This window comes from Cicer arietinum, chromosome 5 (genome assembly GCF_000331145.2).
Source record: "Cicer arietinum cultivar CDC Frontier isolate Library 1 chromosome 5, Cicar.CDCFrontier_v2.0, whole genome shotgun sequence".
NCBI classification, from domain to species: Eukaryota; Viridiplantae; Streptophyta; class Magnoliopsida; order Fabales; family Fabaceae; genus Cicer; species Cicer arietinum.
In genome coordinates, this window is record NC_021164.2 from 60018683 (window position 1) to 60035224 (window position 16542).

The 16542-nt window shown below is 27.6% G+C and overlaps 1 long non-coding RNA gene and 1 other non-coding gene across 2 annotated transcripts; both read left to right on the plus strand.

Annotated features, from left to right (window-relative positions):
* The first annotated feature begins 1995 nt into the window (after window positions 1-1995).
* Window positions 1996-2125, plus strand: LOC113786799 (small nucleolar RNA SNORA69). The gene has a single exon (XR_003473112.1). It is a non-coding gene; the product is annotated as a small nucleolar RNA SNORA69 (small nucleolar RNA).
* A 3512-nt stretch (window positions 2126-5637) lies between these two features.
* On the plus strand, window positions 5638-7794 carry LOC140920589 (uncharacterized). Its single transcript, XR_012163309.1, has 2 exons — window positions 5638-6090; window positions 7600-7794. It is a non-coding gene; the product is annotated as an uncharacterized lncRNA (long non-coding RNA).
* Window positions 7795-16542: the final 8748 nt, after the last annotated feature.

Sequence of the window (16542 nt, forward strand, 5' to 3'; positions counted from 1 at the left end):
TTTTTTTAAAAAGCGTTGTCTTTTATCTTTGTGCCCAAAATTATTTTTGATCCAAAATCACTTCACAATCAGTGCACACAACAACAAAACATATTCAAATACCATAAGCAGTTCACACAATCAGTAGAACATAAATCAGAACTCTGTAACTTTTTTAACATATATGTAACTCTGTAATTTACAACCTAAGTAACTACATTCAGATACATATATACAACCTAATTTACAACCTAATTACCTACATTCAGATACGTATATATATATAACCTAATTTACAACCTAAACTACATTCAGATCCATATGCATGTTCATATATTGTGTCCTATGATCATTTACATATAATAACTAACAGAATATACATTATATGCACTAGCTACCATATAATATTCAGATCCCTTGCCCAGCAGCAAGCTATTTCCCAGAAAATCAAATAATTTTCATGTCAAGCACGTACTGACACCATTCTTCCTTTAATTCCATCAGATCTTCCTCAGAATATGATGGACTGGAATTGGCAAAGTACTGCAATATAAAAATTGAACATATTATATTAAGTTAGTATCAAATATATAGATAATTTATATATGAAAATCATATAATGCAAATACCGTACCGTTTCTGGGATAATAGTTTTATTCTTCTCAACAATCTCCTTCATGAATCTCAATATGTAGTACCCACAGTCGATGTTATTTGTTTGACGAGGGCACTTTATTGAGATCCATGTAATGTTATTAGACTTCTGCTTCGACACTTTAGCACCTCTTTGAGCTCGATAAACTTTTAAGGCACTATCGAATGAATAAATGTGATTATTAGAGCATGAATATTTATATATATATATATATATATAAATATTCATGCTCTAATAATCACATTTATTCATTCGATAGTGCCTTAAAAGTTTATCGAGCTCAAAGAGGTGCTAAAGTGTCGAAGCAGAAGTCTAATAACATTACATGGATCTCAATAAAGTGCCCTCGTCAAACAAATAACATCGACTGTGGGTACTACATATTGAGATTCATGAAGGAGATTGTTGAGAAGAATAAAACTATTATCCCAGAAACGGTACGGTATTTGCATTATATGATTTTCATATATAAATTATCTATATATTTGATACTAACTTAATATAATATGTTCAATTTTTATATTGCAGTACTTTGCCAATTCCAGTCCATCATATTCTGAGGAAGATCTGATGGAATTAAAGGAAGAATGGTGTCAGTACGTGCTTGACATGAAAATTATTTGATTTTCTGGGAAATAGCTTGTGCTGGGCAAGGGATCTGAATATTATATGGTAGCTAGTGCATATAATGTATATTCTGTTAGTTATTATATGTAAATGATCATAGGACACAATATATGCATATAATGGATCTGTTAGTTATTATATAATGGATCTGAATGTAGTTTAGGTTGTAAATTAGGTTATATATATATACGTATCTGAATGTAGGTAATTAGGTTGTAAATTAGGTTGTATATATGTATCTGAATGTAGTTACTTAGGTTGTAAATTACAGAGTTACATATATGTTAATAAAGTTACAGAGTTCTGATTTCTGTTCTACTGATTGTGTGAACTGATTGTCTATAATATGTTCTGTTCTACTGATTGTTTATAATATGTTCTGTTCTACTGATTGTTTATAATATGTTCTGTTCTACTGATTGTTTATAATATGTTCTGTTCTACTGATTGTGAAGTGATTTTGGATCAAAAATAATTTTGGATACAAAGATAAAAGACAGCGCTTTTTAAAAAAAATGCCATAAAAAGCTAAAAAGCGCTTTTCATTTCAAATAATTAATTTACAGCGTTTAAAAAAAAAACACACACACACATTTTACAGCGCTTTTTTTAAAAAGCGCTGTAAAATGTTGTTCTAAAGCGCTTTAATGGTGCACCTTTTACAGCGCTTTCGTGAGAAAGCGCTGTAAAATGTACACGAAAAGCGCTGTAAAATGCAGACCCGTAATATGAAATTATGGGTGGGCATTTTACAGCGCTTTTTTGAGAAAGCGCTGTAATATGCACACCCATATATGAAATTATGGGTGTGCATTTTACAGCGCTTTTTTGAGAAAGCGCTGTAATATGCAAACCCATATATGAAATTATGGGTGGGCATATTACAGCGCTTTTGTGAGAAAGCGTTGTAATATGCCAACCCATATATGAGTTATGGGTGTGCATTTTACAGCGCTTTTTTGAGAAAGCGCTGTAAAATGCACACCCATAACTCATATAATGGGGTGCATATTACAGCGCTTTTTTGAATAAGCGCTGTAAAATGTGCATAACAAGCGCGCGTTGTATTTACATGTTTTATAGCGCTTTTTTAAAAGCGCTGTTGTATCATTTACAGCGCTTGTTTCCACAGCGCTTATTTTTTTGAAAAAGCGCTGTAAATGACTTAAAAAAAGCGCTGAAAAATCCGTTTTTTCGCGTAGTGCATGCACTGACGCACATTTATATTTTTACTACTAAAACAAAAATTGATTCTTTAAATACTATTAACTAAAATTGACGTTGTTATCTAATATTTATATATAAACAATGTTGATGTCCCTTTAACTTTAAAGTCCTGAGCGATTGCATCTTCCGACTATGGTCAAGGCAACCACGCCTTATGTATGTGAGATTAATGTTTTTAATTAATTGAACCAATAACAACGCTCTTGGATTATACCATGCACTCTTATAACCATTTAAAGTTTTCTTTATTACTATATTTGATTCTCCAAAGTCTCTCTGTGTAAAAGAAAAAGGTATAAGATATGAATTTTATCTTATATAGGAAGTTTTGCACTAATATAAAACTCTAAATTTGTATTGTTATAGGAAGTTTTGTATTAATAAAGAAAGTTTTCGAAATGTTAATTTTTTTTATTTGCCTCTTCCTATTCCAATGATTAAATCGACCCAAGTACCTATCTTATTTTCTTTATACACTTTTATCTTTTTCTTAGTTTTTTTTTGCATTAATGTAAAACTCTAAATTTGAATTGTGAATTTAATAATTTAAATTCAAATAAAAATGAATTATTATTTTAATAAATATAAAAATATGTATATTATTCACAAATCTTTTTTGTATGAAATTTATCTCATTGAAAGTATTGTATTAGTGTACAATTTTAAATTTGAATATCATATCATCTAAACAATTTAGGTTCATAAATCGAACGAAGTACCAATTTTATTTTCCATTTACACTTTTATCTTCTTTTTAGTTTTATGAATCGCTTATGTTATAGAAATTGCAAATGGGGTGACTATTGCTAATGTCATTGTTTCTCTTGACAAGAGTGAGAATTATACAATATTTATGAATGTGATAGTTCTAACACTTAATTTGAGTATATAATTTGAGTATATAACGTTATGTGATATCCATAAAAAAAGATATTTACATAGAGAAATTTATGATTTATTCTGATAAGTCGAATCTCACGATGACGGGTGAGGATATCAATGCCACTATCATCTCCAACAACATCAGTGTCCATCGAAAATAGGGGTGTACAGAGGACGGGTTAAGTCGGATTTGACTTGTATTAATGTAAAACTCTAAATTTGAATTGTGAATTTAATAATTTAAATTCAAATAAAAATGAATTATTCTTTTAATAAATATAAAAACATGTATATTATTCACAAATCTTTCTTGTATGAACTTTATCTCATTGAAACTATTGTATTAGTGTACAACTTAAAATTTGAATATCATATCATCTAAACAATTTAGGTTCATAAACCGAACGAAGTACCTATTTTATTTTTCTTTTACACTTTTATCTTCTTTTTAGTTTTATGAATCACTTTTGTTATAGAGATTGTAAATGGGGTGACTATCACTAATGTCATTGTTTCTCTTGACAATAGTGATCATTATACAATGTTTATGGATGTGATAGCTCTAACACTTAATTTGAGTATGTAACGATATGTGATTTCCATAAAAAAAAATATTTACATAGAGAAATTTATGATTTATTTCAATAAATCGAATTTTACGATGACGAGTGAAGATAGTTGCAGCACCTAATTTGATCATGCAACTTTATGTGATATCCGTAAAAAAAAATTATATAGAGAAATTTATTATTGATGCTTATTAGTGAAATCTCACGATAATTGATGAATATATCTATGTGACTATCATCTCTAGTAACGTGACTATCCGTCATAAAATATCAAGTCCACATTTATTTTTTGTTGCAATTACATTTTTCTGTGGAGGGATTGTCTGATGGTTACTGGCCCTTTTATTTTGGGTATTGGATTGCCAATAAGCCATTAATTGGGTCTTGGAGGGCCTCTTCTAATTCAAGGAACTAGAGTCCTGTGTTTTTCACCCTATGATATAATTGGGTCTTTGAGCTAATATAATCTGGATCCCACAAAGAAACCGTTATATTATAAGATCTTATAGTTATATATAAACTAATTTTTAGAATGTTTTTTACATAATCGTTAAAGTAAGTAATATATAAATATAAAAAGTTAAATTGATAAAATTTAATTTTTATAACTATAAAGAGTTATTAAAATAAGAATTACTTCTGCCGTTAACAAATATCTTACCTTTTACATTTATATTAAAATGGTAAGAAAAAAAACTATTAAGTTATATTTAGAGTTATCAAAATTGAATGGGATCTAATGAAAGTGCTCATTAGCCCATGATTTAATATAAGATGTGTCATTAAAAAAACGAGACCAAAAGATCAACAAGCTGAAAAAAATAATCGAATCTGTTTTGTCAAACTCAATTAACCAAAATTAAAATTTAGATTAGAGCAGACCAACCCACACCAAGATCTCAATGTAATTTTTTAGAAAATAATATTAGTTTTGACCCAAAAATAGTAATATTAGTAAAAAAAATTAATAATTATTATCTAGTGAACGCTAATAACATTACTTTGTTACAATCTTTACAAAGTTTTTCATTTGCGTTGACCTTAACATACTACTTTGACCACGACAATTTTAACCAAATGAATTTGTATAATGAATCCAAATATTTTCTATATACTCAAATTTAACCAAATGAATTTGTATAATGAATTCAAATATTTTCTATATACTAAAAAACTAGAGAGGAAAAATAGAGAGAATCACAACTGGTTTCATTGATGGAGACAAATCCTATTGAACCAATATCGATCAACTTGGAACAATAATATTTCTCACACACTCAAGTTGTAGTCATGCTAGATAAAATTTCCATGGGCACCACATGAATGACATTTTGACTCACAAAACATCAACAAATCTTTCAATTATCCCTTTGTCTTCCCTTCTAAATTCATTGATTGATTGTGGGTCAATCCATAACAACTTCTTGCTTGTGTCCACATTATGGATTGTTCCCACGTGTCAAATTATTATGATGATATTCTACAATGATGAACATTGAAAACTTATTATTATTAGTACAATCCAATTCAAGTCCCATCGAATTCTTCATGCCGGAGTTCTATGGTCAATTCGAAGCATGATTCCGACATAGTCATATCACAAAACCATTATTGATTTTAGCAGCTAGCAATGTATATAATTATAAGGTCACTCCAACTCCAACATGCAATGGATGATTATCCATAGATGATAGATGTAACACCTCCCTTTACTTAAAACCCAATTGTTAAATAATAATAATAAAATAAATAAATAATGAAAGAAAGAAAGAGTGAGGGATAACAGTAACATATCAGGAAAAAAAAAGAGAAAAGATGAAAGAAGGGAAAAGAGGAAAGAAGAAGAGAGGAGGAAAGAAAAAAAGAAGATAACACACTAATTCCATTGCATGTCTTTCTCAAACTCCCTCATTTCATCATCTCATCATAGAAACACCCTCACACCTATTAGAATAAAAGATGATCAAGAGGTAGTGAAATGAGAAATTATGAGAAAGAAGAAAAGGAAAGTTAAGGTTTCAATATAGGAGAAGAAGTTTAGAATTTTTTGCATGTTGAGAAGGAAGATGTAAACGTGAAAATGAGTTAAAGTTTCCCTTGTAGAAGAATGAATTAGAATCAAATTTTGGAGGTCTCAAATCTCTTCTTAAGGTAACATAGAAAACCCTATTAAAACATCTCTTAGGTGTGCTTAGAGATCATGTTTTGCATGTTTGGGTATTGAGATAATCTTATTTAATTTTGTATCATTGATTATTAATAATGCATGTTAGGTGTTTGTATTAATTAATATGAAGAGTTGTTGTTTTATTATTGTTGTTGAGTGTTGTGGTTGGGTTTGTGATGAGATGATGATTGTTTAGTATTTGTAATTACTTGATTTTATGCTGAAATTTGAATGTATTTTACTTAGTTGATCATATTAACTTGAAAATATAAAGTTTGAAGTGAAAACAGTATGGTGTTGTCTTCGAACCCGTATAGGTATATCTTTGGTATTTTGTTCATAACTTTCTCCATAGATAGTGTTTTGAGCTGATTTCTATCCCATTAGAAAATAGACTTAATTACCTACGAAATAAGCACTGGTTTCACCAATTTTCATTGAGAATTGGTAGAGAAAATTGAGTTACAAGTTGGAAAATAATCTATTGTTATGTTTTGTATATGTATACCTTATTTTATTAAACTGTACTAATTGAATGTCTATTACGCATAATAAAAATTATATTTATAAACTAGACATCTTAGGCTTTCCAAAATGTTATCCTTTATTCGAATCGGACATCGTTTGATATTTTAATTAAATTACCAAAGTTATAGTGTTTGTGTAGAAAAAGATTATGACGTAACTAAGTTAAGATGAGTATAATAGAAGCAATAGGAATTGGTTTTGAGTGAAATCAATTGGACTGGAAAGCTTATTCCTATTACGTTTTTATTGTAAACTTTTATAGGTTTATATTAAATTTACAAATTTTCGTGATTTTATGAAGTAGATTGTACTGTATTATGAGTTTTTGTGCATTAGTCATCTTGAAATATCTATATATCTTAAGCTAGGAAACTCATTTTTTGAGTGGAACCAATTGCATTTGAAAGCTTAAATATAACACTCTTTTCTGGAAGTTTGATACGTTAAGCGCATGTTCTATGATGTGAATGGAGATTACTTATATGTTATGATTAGATATATGCTATATTATTATTATAGTTGCATATATATATATATATATATATTTATATATATATATATATATATATATATATATATAGGGTTCATTCTAGCTAGATGAACTCTCCGTCTATATACGATGGAAGCGAGGGGTAAGCGATGGTAAGTGGGGCACCACTTACGGACTTAATTATGTCTAATCTTACCAAAAGAGGTTATTCAAGTAGAGGACATTTGGTGAAACCAATGTAGTTTTTATGACTTACTTGATAAATTGAGTTTAAGTCATTAGATTACTCATGTCTAGTGGCTTAAAGTGTATATAGCTTACGAAAAAATAGTATTATATTAATTTGAAGTATAGTTTACCAAGAGGATTTTCCATGCTTAGCACACCGGGATAGCTGAGAAACATCAATAATTGTTTTTATTAAATCTATATTACTGAGTTTTATGCTCACTATGTTGAGGGTGATGTTTTTCAGGTAACAGGTAAATATTGAAAGTCTGAGTATCGTAATTTGCTCACCAGTCCTTCAATGTCATGAGTCAGAATCGAATCACGTCTTGAGTCTAGATTAAAGTCATAGTTTAATTAAGTCTCACTTGAAAGTTGTTTTAAATTTGTAAGTATGTAGATATTTATGAATTAAAAGTTTCAGTTTTATTTGTATTGTGTATATTTTTATTTCATTCATGTTAAAAAATTAGGCGTTCACTCAACTTTAAAATAAAAACTATAAATCAATAAAAATATTGCAATTTTATAAAATTATTAACTTCTTTTATTTTTAATTGGCATTTTTAAGTTATTTAGTATTTATACATATCAATAAAACTAATAAATTTTGTTATTTTTTATAAAAGTATTTATCTTTTATCTATAATGTCTTTAATCATTTATAATATTATCTTATTTTATTTTTTGTCTTTACAATAAATAATTAGAGATAATTTAAATAATCAATACTACTTTCAATTTTGAAAAGGACAAATAAAAATAAACAAAAAAAATCTAAAAAAGTAAAACTTCAAAAGGAACAAAGAGAGGAATTATTAATTATAAACTATTGTCATTAACGTATATTGAAATATAGTAATTTGAAAAACGTGCATCTAACGACTAACATTAATTTAGAGGTGGAATTAGAAATAAACATAATAATGTCATCTTGAAAAAGTAAACAAGGTTTATTTTAAACAACTTGTATATGTTAAAAATATATACTTGTTTTTAAAATGGATGAAATATTTTATATTTTTTTAGCAAGAGATTGATAATTAAATTTAAAGGAGATATATTATCGGTATAAATTTATTTTATACCGACAATCAATAAAAATTTATCATATCAATAAAATATTTTGTAACGGTTTTCGATTTAAAATTTATTTAATATGATGCGACAAATTGAATAGTTATAAGTCAATATACTACTTTTAAACTCTTAATAATTATTTATCATCATAAAATATAATATCTCTTTGGTCTTGAATATAAACAAAATAATATTCAATAACTATTTTTAATTTAAAAATCGTTTAATACGATGTACAAATTAAATAGTTATGATTAAACGATAGCCGTAAAATAATTTTACACTTTCAATATACTACCTCTAAACTCTTAATAATTATTTACCATAACAAAAGTTATATTTTCTCCTATCTCAAATATAAACAAAATAATATGTGTCTAATACATTTTATCTTTTGATCTTTAAATTTTATAAGTCTAAGTCTTGAAACACAACTTGATTCCTATATTGGAAGATTACAAACCAATTAGTATGGTGGGGGTGTTTATAAAATCATCGCCAAAATATTGGCATCTAGATTAGAGGAAGCTATGAATATCTTGATTGATGAGACTCAACCAGCTTTTGCCCTTCTAAAATTAGTTTTTCATAATGTGTACATACTATCAACTGGAACTTTTCTGATCAAATACTGGAAATATTTGGCCTCATTGTGGCATCATAATTTTTTTGTCTACGAGCAGCAACACAATTACAATCGATATATAATCAATAATGACTACATTTGACCGTGATTCATATTGTGACACAACCATGATTTTAAAAAGTTGTTTCCTGCTTGTTGTGAAGTTCCTTTATTACTTAACATGTGTTCTCACTTTAACTTAGCTTTATTGTTTCTGCCTTAAACTAGATCACTTTAACTTAACATATAGAACCATCCTTTTCTTTTTAAATAGAAAGAAAAGTTACTTTTATTGCTGGCATTTTAGGAATATATTGATATTTGTTGATTGAATGACTGGTCAAATTAGCAAACACCGACTCTCTAGAATTACTAAATTCAATGATCCATTTTAGAGATTATTAAAAATTAAATCCGTGTTAGGCCACAAGAAAAATATAGCCCATCCTTAATTATAAGCTAATATTAATTTAATTCGATATCGTTAACTAAATCACAAGAATTAAAAAAATTATTATGATATTAAATTTATTGACTATTTAAATTATTTTATTAATTTATTCTTAAAGAAATAAAATTATTTTATATTTTTAATTTTTTTCGTACCATTTATTATAAATTGCAGAAAAATAAGATGAAATATAATGAATGGAATGTCAGTAAAATAACTAATGCTATTAAAAAATTAAAAAATGTTTTATAAAAATAGACTAAAACATCGCAAGAGTATTTTATATTTATGAACAAATGTAATGATATTTTTTTCCATATATTAAGAAAAGTAGATAATAAATTTAATGAGTAGATGTTACCGAAATACTAATATGAATAAATTTAACCTGATTTTTTGTTTTTTAAAGTAAATTAATAGTATAAATAAAATGTATGTTTAAAATAAATAAATAAATTTAATAAATTAAAATAATGTTGATATTTAGAAACACATTATTTTCTCAAAGATTACTTATATTAGAGACAAATAGTAATTAAAACATTATATGAAAACTACTTGACAATCCTTGACACGAAAATTAACTTTGGTATTCAGAAGTCAGAAGAACCCACAGTCACTACCACCGTCTGTATTGTGGGACACAAATTTCATGTTGCAATTTCACTTTCAAGAAGTCTAAAGTCTAAAAACAATTAAATAAAATAATAATACATATATTGGATCTTGCACTTACCTTTCTGGATCCATCGATATCTGCTTGGGAGATTAATGTATGATATATATACATACTCGTGACACTTTATCTTACGTTAGATTAGACATATCTTGAGAAAAAAAGGATGCTTTCTAAGCTTCCATAGCCTCCCATGTGGATGAGGTTGCTGTCTAAGCTTTTACCCACGTTGTAGCCATTTTACTTTTCAATAGCTTTAGCCACGAAAACAAGGACGATATGGTAGGCCCATCCCCACTTGGGCCCATTTTCGGTTGGGCCCGTTTCGTTCATAGTAGTAGCTAATAGGGGTTATGTATATAGTAGCTAATGAGATATCCTTAGTTACTTATGGCATGGGGGAGTTAATAGTTATATAGTACATTAAAGTAATATGTGTATGTTATGCCAAACAAATAAAAATAATTGTAAAAAATAATTTTAATTTAATATAGAAAATAATTGTAATATATATATATTAAATAGACTTTATACAACACAAATAAAAAAAAATGAAATGTGAAACATGCATCTTTGTAGAGCTTAATGGCAATTTTAGGCATCAAACTTGGTATTTGTGTTGTGAAATGTGAAAGAGTTGTGTTATAACACAATGAATTGTGAAAAATTCATCTTTGTAGAGTTTAATAAAAATTTAATGACACATTAATGATACGAGAGTAATATTAGGTATTGCATCATTTTGTTATATTGTCTTTTAATTGCCTAAAAGACCACCCTACTTTTGGTTTAGTCAATCGTAAATATGTGTTAGGAAGATTTTTGAAATCCAATACTTATACAATGAAAATATGTTGTAAATGCTCAAGGTTGTACCACTTAAATATTCTTTTTCTTTTGGTAGGTTGTTCACAAATTTCAATTTGTTTCAATTTGGTAGTCTCAAATGTGCGTTGGTGGATGTGGTATTATGGAGTCGACACAATATTTATTTGTAAAATATATCTTGGGAAAGTGGGAGTAATGGTTTTGAATTGGTTTGAGGCTTATGCAGCATTTTCTATTTAGATTAGCTCTTACGATCATTTTTCTCGGACTTACTCCATAGAGGTAAAATATATAGACATTGTTTGATTGTGGTGTGGTTAGCTAGTGTTTGAGGTATTTGATGCGCCAAAATTTGTAATGTTTTTAAGCAACAAGAGTGTATGTTGAATATTTTTGTAAATCGTATTAAATTATTGTCTTAGTCGTGGCTTAAGTTCAATGTCAAAGGTTTCAGGTGGATTTGCACCAATAGTGGATCAATCTCCTTGATTGTTTAGGGGTCATGATTTAAGAGTAGTTTTATTTGTATTTGATTGACAACGTATTAGTGTTGGCCTCAACCCACTTATGAATGGTGAGGTTTTGTTTGGCATCTTAAACTTTTTTAGTGTTTAATCTTTATATCTTGTTTTCTAATTTGAGCCACATTTGTGGTTGTAATAATTATTATTAATATATTTAGGCTTTTAAAAAACAAAATAACTTGTAACTTTAATTTAATAATTGGTTTACTAAGTTATACTTCTTCCGAAATGAATAATAAACAAAAATAGTAGATGAAAAGTTGATATATTTAATTAAAAATTAAGACTAAGTACAGTAATTTTTTATTACTCTTTTTATTTATATTTCATTTCAAAATAGTAGAAGTTAACTCCAATTACATTGAGAGATTAAAAAAAAAAATGTGGACTTATACAATGAAAATATGTTGTAAATGCTCAAGGTTGTACCACTTAAATATTCTTTTTCTTTTGGTAGGTTGTTCACAAATTTCAATTTGTTTCAATTTGGTAGTCTCAAATGTGCGTTGGTGGATGTGGTATTATGGAGTCGACACAATATTTATTTGTAAAATATATCTTGGGAAAGTGGGAGTAATGGTTTTGAATTGGTTTGAGGCTTATGCAGCATTTTCTATTTAGATTAGCTCTTACGATCATTTTTCTCGGACTTACTCCATAGAGGTAAAATATATAGACATTGTTTGATTGTGGTGTGGTTAGCTAGTGTTTGAGGTATTTGATGCGCCAAAATTTGTAATGTTTTTAAGCAACAAGAGTGTATGTTGAATATTTTTGTAAATCGTATTAAATTATTGTCTTAGTCGTGGCTTAAGTTCAATGTCAAAGGTTTCAGGTGGATTTGCACCAATAGTGGATCAATCTCCTTGATTGTTTAGGGGTCATGATTTAAGAGTAGTTTTATTTGTATTTGATTGACAACGTATTAGTGTTGGCCTCAACCCACTTATGAATGGTGAGGTTTTGTTTGGCATCTTAAACTTTTTTAGTGTTTAATCTTTATATCTTGTTTTCTAATTTGAGCCACATTTGTGGTTGTAATAATTATTATTAATATATTTAGGCTTTTAAAAAACAAAATAACTTGTAACTTTAATTTAATAATTGGTTTACTAAGTTATACTTCTTCCGAAATGAATAATAAACAAAAATAGTAGATGAAAAGTTGATATATTTAATTAAAAATTAAGACTAAGTACAGTAATTTTTTATTACTCTTTTTATTTATATTTCATTTCAAAATAGTAGAAGTTAACTCCAATTACATTGAGAGATTAAAAAAAAAAATGTGGTCACATTTGCTTTAACTAAAACTTCTTTTTATAAATTGTAATTTTCCATATGAAACATTGTGTTTATATTCTCCAATATTGCAAACAATCACTAGATCCATAAAAAAAAAAATGGTCCAAAAGGAGAAGGCAATCACTAATTGGCAAAATTTGAAACAGTTATTTGTTCATTATGTTTGTCATCTTGCATAACACACAAAGAAGACACATCAAATTAGGCAACAACCAATTTGAGTTATACATGTGGATGGTTCTTCCTAACAAATTATTTAGGGTATTTGTTAAAAAAACTAAAATTAAATGTTATACAATGAAAAAAAAATTAAATTTTAAAAAAAAAATTATAAATTAAAGTAAATTTTCAAAGTAAAACTTCTATAATTAATTTATTTGTAAGTATTTCTGAGTAAAATTTCAAATTAAAGCTTCTACAATTAATTTTTTTTGTAAGTATTTCTGAGGTATCTGTTAATATTTGGCTCGGTGGATATATAACTAATGTTGCCTAATTTAATTCGTGGGTGCGTAGTGATTGGCATGAGTGCAAAGTTTGTGGACCATAACGTACTAAAAAAAAAATTAGATTTTGCATTTTACAGCTATTTGATTTCTCACACTTCACCTTTCACGACAGCTAGACAATATCTATTTGAAGAAACCAATCAAGAAAGATATTACCTTTTTCAACTTCACAAGCAAAGGGCTTTAGATAAGATTTAGAGATTAAATGGTATCATAATTAGTATGAAGTTCGAGCTTCAAGGTTGATAGCTCTTCCAACACCATGCATGCAACTTTAATTCCACTAATTTAGGCATTTGTCGTTATCTCTTCTTATATGATCTTCTATTTAATTATTTTTTATGAAAAGATAATATTAAATTGAGAAAAATTATATCGATAAAAAAATAATGTAATTTAAAATCGTTAAAAATGAAAAGAATAAATTTGCAAACGAACACAATATATAAGTTAATAACATGAAACAACACAATGTCTACAAATATGGCAAAGTCTATAAATATGATAAAGTCTACAAATACGGCAAAATTGAAATGTCTAAAATATCTATATATTTGAAGCCATAACATTAAGGACGTTGAAGTTATTGATTGAATTTATACAAAATAAATTAAAGTTTGATTTTTCAATAAAAACACAAAGACGAAAAATTAAAATAAAATTACACCGACACGACGAATAAAAATAACGTTCTATTGAAACGATGAAATAAAAAAACATAAAAAAAACAAATTAAATAACATATAAATTACTTATTTAAATAAATAAATAAATATTTTGACTTTTGAAGGTGTAATTATGAAGAAGAAGAAGAAGAAGAAGAAGAAGAAGAAGAAGAAGAAGAAGAAGAAGAAGAAGAAGAAGAAGAAGAAGAAGAAGAAGAAGAAGAAGAAGAAGAAGAAGAAGAAGAAGAAGAAGAAGAAGAAGAAGAAGAAGAAGAAGAAGAAGAAGAAGAAGAAGAAGAAGAAGAAGAAGAAGAAGAAGAAGAAGAAGAAGAAGAAGAAGAAGAAGAAGAAGAAGAAGAAGAAGAAGAAGAAGAAGAAGAAGAAGAAGAAGAAGAAGAAGAAGAAGAAGAAGAAGAAGAAGAAGAAGAAGAAGAAGAAGAAGAAGAAGAAGAAGAAGAAGAAGAAGAAGAAGAAGAAGAAGAAGAAGAAGAAGAAGAAGAAGAAGAAGAAGAAGAAGAAGAAGAAGAAGAAGAAGAAGAAGAAGAAGAAGAAGAAGAAGAAGAAGAAGAAGAAGAAGAAGAAGAAGAAGAAGAAGAAGAAGAAGAAGAAGAAGAAGAAGAAGAAGAAGAAGAAGAAGAAGAAGAAGAAGAAGAAGAAGAAGAAGAAGAAGAAGAAGAAGAAGAAGAAGAAGAAGAAGAAGAAGAAGAAGAAGAAGAAGAAGAAGAAGAAGAAGAAGAAGAAGAAGAAGAAGAAGAAGAAGAAGAAGAAGAAGAAGAAGAAGAAGAAGAAGAAGAAGAAGAAGAAGAAGAAGAAGAAGAAGAAGAAGAAGAAGAAGAAGAAGAAGAAGAAGAAGAAGAAGAAGAAGAAGAAGAAGAAGAAGAAGAAGAAGAAGAAGAAGAAGAAGAAGAAGAAGAAGAAGAAGAAGAAGAAGAAGAAGAAGAAGAAGAAGAAGAAGAAGAAGAAGAAGAAGAAGATAGTCCTAAATTAAAGAAAAAGAGAAAGAGTGATGACATCGGGGGCAGCGGCTCCTAACTGAATTGTCATGACCTTCTCATCATTAACAAATATATCAAAGTGTGTACTTTTTTGTATTCATTACAACTAGGGATGACAATGAGTAGGATTTAGATAGAGTACTATAATAATAATCTTTATATTCGCGATTTAAAAAAATATTTGTGCTCGTACTATCTTGAGAATCAACTTTAATACATGTACTCTTGTTCACTAAGTACTTAAGTGCCCGTACTCATACTCGTTACCTACGCTTTAGCTAAAATAGATCGATAAATAAATGGTATTGTTGTGATTAAATTTAAAAATTATTCAAATATCTTAAATTCAATCATAAAGTATTATAAACCATAATATTTCTAACTCAAAACATTTCAAATGAACACTCGTTACAATACACATTCAAATATTCATAATAATATTTTATGAAGTTGCAAGTCCTACGATAATATTATTTGAGATCTGTAAAAACAATTGATAGGAAGTTACAAGTATAATTATAAAGTCACGATAAATAAGACATAACTCTTAGATATAAAGTCACAATTATTTACCTATTTATCATAATCAAATTCTTAAAAAGTTTGCCAACGTTTATCTTTCAATTATAAATATTTTAGTGGTCCGATGATATTAATAGATGTTAAAACATAAAAGAAAGTAATTAATTAAACTAAATACTAATATAATAAATAAATAATACATTTATATAAATGCAGGTGCGAGGCGGTCTGAGTACTATAGTACTCATACCCGCTTAATTTTCCAGGTAATTATACAGGTACACACTAAATCTAGATCTAATTGTCATCCCTAATTACAACACAAATGTACTTTGAAGTTTGAAGGGTAGATAAATTCTTGTGAATTGTAAAAGAAGGTGGATTTTGATAATCATATCTTGGTTTATTTTGCAAATGTTCTTTTTTTTTACTTCTTTTTATGTTGCAAATGATGTATACTAAGCATTGCAGATGCTTGAAGGTTTTAAACAAATATTAAAGTAAGATTTTAAGTAAAACTAAATACAGTATAACCTTCCAATATAAATCAAGTAGAAAAATGTGTTGAAAATAATGAGTTCTCTGCTATTCAAAAATCACAACCTTCGATTAAAATTAATTAAGGACTTTAATGATTAGGTCATAGACCATTTTTAACTTAAGCTGCCTGATACAACGTATACATAGATATTAAGCTAAAATTATTTTGGATCTAAAATCTTTCTTTTACTTGTGTTATAGTGTGTTTGATTCGCATATCAGTAAATACCGAACAAAAAAGTATATAACATGATATATTTATACATGACAATTTTTTGTATTTTATTTGGTTTGATGGTCGATGCATTGGACAAACAATTTTGTATTGTATCTAATTTTATATGTTTATGTAATGGATCAAATAATATAATTTTTACTATAATATATTATGTATATAAGAATGCAAATATTAATAAAGGAAAATGAGGAGAAAAATGATGTAGAGAGAAAAAAAAGAAAAAGATAGTAAA